Source organism: Triplophysa rosa, linkage group LG5, assembly GCF_024868665.1.
Source record: "Triplophysa rosa linkage group LG5, Trosa_1v2, whole genome shotgun sequence".
Lineage (NCBI taxonomy): Eukaryota > Metazoa > Chordata > Actinopteri > Cypriniformes > Nemacheilidae > Triplophysa > Triplophysa rosa.
This window is the reverse complement of record NC_079894.1, coordinates 20,670,612-20,675,357: the sequence shown is the minus strand read 5'-3', so window position 1 is coordinate 20,675,357 and position 4,746 is coordinate 20,670,612. Positions and strand designations below refer to the sequence as shown.

The window sequence follows — 4,746 nt, the reverse complement described above, 5'->3', positions numbered from 1 at the left end:
ACATCAAAATTCAAAGTCTAACTTTAAAATCCATGCTTTAATGTATAATTCTCACATTTGTAATTAATAATAATACTTTATGTAGTTTAATATTATTTATTTGAATGAATTAAAAGAGCCGTTTCATGTCTATCCTTGAATCACTTAACTCATCAAGGTTGATGTAGGATATAGAAAGTAAATAGTAATAAGTAATTAAATACTTTTTGAAGAGAGTAACTTGTACAGTAATCTAATTACATTATCGAATGTGTAATTAGTAACTAGTAATTAATTACTTTTTCAGAGTAACTTACCCAACACTGATTATGAAGTAAAAAAATGTTTGTAGTAAGTGAGTAACTGAAAATGTATGTTAATTTATAAATGTATACTTAAAACATGTAGGGTTGTGTCAACCCATGGCTGCGTCAAATATGGACATTTTCTAGGTTAATTTAAACCAACAGGTGTGTTTGTCCATATTTTACTCAACCAAATGATTTTTAAAGACCTCTTAGATCATTAACTAATGTAAAAATATATAACTTTTTGTACAAAAATAAATTAGTAAGCCTTTTGTATGTAATATAAATGAAAAACATACTGTAAAAACATTGTTTATGGTTTATGTTAACAACCGCAATCATACACAATTTTTATACTTTTTTTTAATTAACTTACTTCACCCACAAATCTAATTATTTTAACAAAATCAATATTTTTACTGTTATTGACTGGCATTTAAAAAAGTAAAATAAAAACAAAAGTAAAAAAAATATTTTGCTATCAAATACGCAATATTCAAAATTTTCATGAGGGTTATCATAAAAGTGAAGTGACCTATTTGTCAAGTATGGTGACCCATACCCGAAATGTGACCTCTGCATTTAACCCATCCAGAGAGTAGTGAACACACGCACAGCAAGTGGTGAACACACGTACACCCGGAGCAGTGGGCAGCTATGACTGCAGCGCCCAGGGAGCAAGTAGGGGTTGGTGACTTGCTCAAGGGCACCACCCAACCATTAGGCCACGGCCAATTACACAAAGGAAGATGTTCAGTTTCCTGGAAGTGAGTCTCAGATGTGTACATTTTAATAAAACGGCCAAAATAGGATGCGTAGACTTCATTGTTAGTCTGCATGTTCATTTTGTGTGCCAGAACCCTGATGATGTCAGGCTAATAATATCATCTGCTCTCACTTTCAGTGCTTTTGGGACTGGCCTTCAGGACTATATGATTTATTAGTCTTGAGACCTCTTCGTTTCAGAGGTAGCAATCTGTTAGCGGTGAAGAACATGTCTACACGGAGCGATCACTTATGTGGAATCTGCTGGGGATCTCCCCAAACGGTCCAAAACCTAGTCCGTTAATTTAGGCTGCAATCATGGAGAAGCAAGGTGAAATTAGTGTTCGTGTAACTAAATAAGACTGTCTCATCTAGAGGAACAACCCAATGCATGTGGTGGAAGTGTTTTTCTAATATTTTTTTTGTGTGAATTTTTAACTCTGCATGTTTACTCTGCATATAACTTCGGTTTGAGCTGAAGTTTGAACTAACTGAGTGTGGATGTATAGCATAAAAAAAGTATTTTTATTCATCTATAGAGCCTGATGGCTATTCAGAAGATCAGAATTCAAAGACAAACCAGGCGGCAGTCCACTCTTTTTATCCATTGTTTAGGTTGAAGGTGTGGGAATATTTTTCAGATAAAAGTATGATTTAAATATCAATATAATCAATAAGTGTTTTCTTTCATTTGTTTCATTGGGCTGTGTGGTTTTGTCGTGTGCTTTCTGTTTCGCTCGGTGGGGGAGGAATATTTTTCAGATAAAAGTATGATTTAAATATCAATATAATCAATAAGTGTTTTCTTTCATTAAATCATTAAGCTATGTGCTTTTGTCATGTGCTTGCTATCTTACTCAGTAAAATAGTTACTGTGGCAAATGGGGGTTGGAGCCATAAATTATCTAGATCAACACACACACACACACACACACACAAAGAGTGTTTTTTCACATAAAAATGTTATGAATCAATCCACTGCATATGTTTTAAGTATAATCATGAGTTGTGATGTGTTTTAATGAATCATAGGATTAAGAAACAACGCTATATAATTAAAAACATTAGATGATTGAGTGTTTTCTTTTTACTAAAAGAATGTTAAGAATGTTGGTATGTTGTCCGGCCACAATAAACTGTTTCTAGGAGACCACTCCCCAAAAGAAACTGTCCTGGAGAACATTCCTCAGGACTGGTGACTGACCACAGGATATACGTTTTGAAATGTTATTTTACAGGAACTAAGAAAAAGGACTTCACGGTGATTGGTGGAAAGGGAGCAGCACTCCTTATAAGGCAGAGGAGGAGTCAGAAGATACGAGCGACGTCACATACTTAATAAATATGGGTGTTTTTGAATATTTTGGGTGGTTGGCTTGTGGTGGAGTGAGGAGATCGTCTGACAACCCAAAGCTTTGTTACCTTTTTACATCTGATAATAAAACTTCTGTTTAATTTTGGAGAACGTCTCTGTGCAAATTTTTGAGCATGCAGGACTGCCTTTAAAGTCCAACAATCTCCTGAAGGGTCCAGTGACTGTTCCCTGTGGACACAGTTACTGTATGAGCTGTATCACAGACTGCTGGGATCAGGATGATCAGAAGAGAGTCTACAGCTGCCCTCAGTGCAGACAGACCTTCAGTCCAAGACCTGTTTTAGGTAAAAACACCATGCTGGCTGAAGTGGTGGAGAAACTGAAGAACACTCAACTACAAGCTGCTCGTCCTGATCCCACTGAAGTCCACTGTGGATAACATACTGTGTGCGTGCGTGCGTGCGTGTGTGTGTGTGTGTGTGTGTGCGTGTCCTAACAGTGCTCTGCTCAGGCAGCAGTGGAGGACACTGAGAGGATCTTTACTGAACTGATCCGCTCCATTGAGAGAAGTCACTCTGAGGTGATACAGCTGATCAGAGATCAGGAAAAGGCTGCAGTGAGTAAGAACTCTTGAAGAATCTGGAGCAGGAGATTGATGATCTGAGGAGGAGAGACACTGAGCTGGAGCAGCTTTCACACACAGATGATCACATTCATTTCCTCCAGGTAACAGAGATCTGAAAAACAGGACAGGAGTGTGTTCTACAGAGATTTCCTATGAAATGTATGTCTTTGTGTGTGTGTAGAGTTTCCAGTCTCGCTCTGTTCCTCCTGGATCTACAGCCTCACTCAGTATCACTGTCAGTACTTGCCACAGAAAATCTGTGTCTCATCTGAAAGAGAAACTGGAGAATTTCTGCAGAGAAGAGACAGAAAAGATATCTGCTAGAGGTGAAAAGCACACATTTCTCTAAAAAAATAGGGCAAACCACATCATGTAAATACCTATTATGTTTTGTAGAGATGTAAATATGTAAATAATATATAACTTATTGTATGTTGGTGTTCATAGTTATGTGTATTGAGATAATTCCCAATCCTGAATCCAAGATCAAGTCTCAACAAAAAACAAACACATAATAACATTGTAACGTATAGGGGAGGTTTCCCGGAAAGGGCTTAAGTCTAGTCCCAGACTAACTTAAATGTTAGAAGTGTCTTGAACAAAAACAATTAATTTATCTGTAATATTATAAATTTATAGTAATGAATATCTTCATAAAAAAGAAACCTTGTGTCTGTTTCTTTCTTGTTGTTCAGTTCTCCCTTGCCTCAGCCATAATTCTACTTGTAAACATGGCTCGGTAATCTTTTATCGTTTGACAAAATGTTAAATGCCGCTTTAGCATCTGCTAAACTAATAAATGGAAATGTAAAATAAGTTATTTCGATTAACACATTATGTTCGAACAGAATCGCTATATATTTGAAATAATTTTTTACTTGAGTGATCTAAATCTGGTTATAATCTACTAAAAAAATGCTTCAACAGAGCATATTTTGTACTGTGTGCCATTGAAGAACAGAAAGATATCCTGATTTTATATCAGTATCCTGATCATCCAGACAGATTTGATGTTATCAGGTGTTGTGTAGAGAGAGTGAGTGGACTGGAAGCTACTGGGAGGTCGAGTGGAGTGGAGAGGTGCGTTCATAAGAGCATCAGCAGGAAGGGACGAGGTCCTGAATTTTTGTTTGGACGTAATAATCAGTCCTGGAGTTTGTTTTGCTCTGATTACAGTTACTCATTCTGGCACAATAACATTGAGACTGAACTCCCTGTAGTGTCCAGATCTTGTAGAATAGGAGTGTATGTGGATCACAGTGCAGGAACTCTGTCCTTCTACAGCGTCTCTGACACAATAATGACCCTCATCCACAGAGTCCACACCACATTCACTCAACCTCTCTATCCTGGGTTTTGGGCTAAAGGATCAGTGAAACTGTGTGATCTGACAATATAGCCTATATGATATAGAGATTCTACAAATAATATTTAGATGATGACGACAACAGATGCAGGTGAATGTAACAGATAAACACAAATGGGTAGTCTTACAGTGTCTGAACTTCAGTTTGTGTCTGTATGATGCTATCACCTAGTGGATGTATTTATTCTCTTACTGGCATTTGTCAAATTGTTTTTAATTATTAGCAACAAATATACACATGCTAAAGATCTGTCCAAGATGCTAATAAAAATACTGCATAAACAGTGATAATACGCATTTCGGTCATTTCAAACCCCTTTCTATAATGATTCTCAATCATCATCTTGTAATGCGCAGAATAAAACTATTAAAACATTCATTATCATTT

General features: G+C 36.5%; 1 pseudogene; it reads left to right on the top strand.

Annotated features, from left to right (window-relative positions):
- Positions 1-1,370: 1,370 nt before the first annotated feature.
- LOC130554274 (E3 ubiquitin/ISG15 ligase TRIM25-like) lies at positions 1,371-4,391 on the top strand (annotated as a pseudogene).
- The last annotated feature ends 355 nt before the right edge of the window (positions 4,392-4,746 follow it).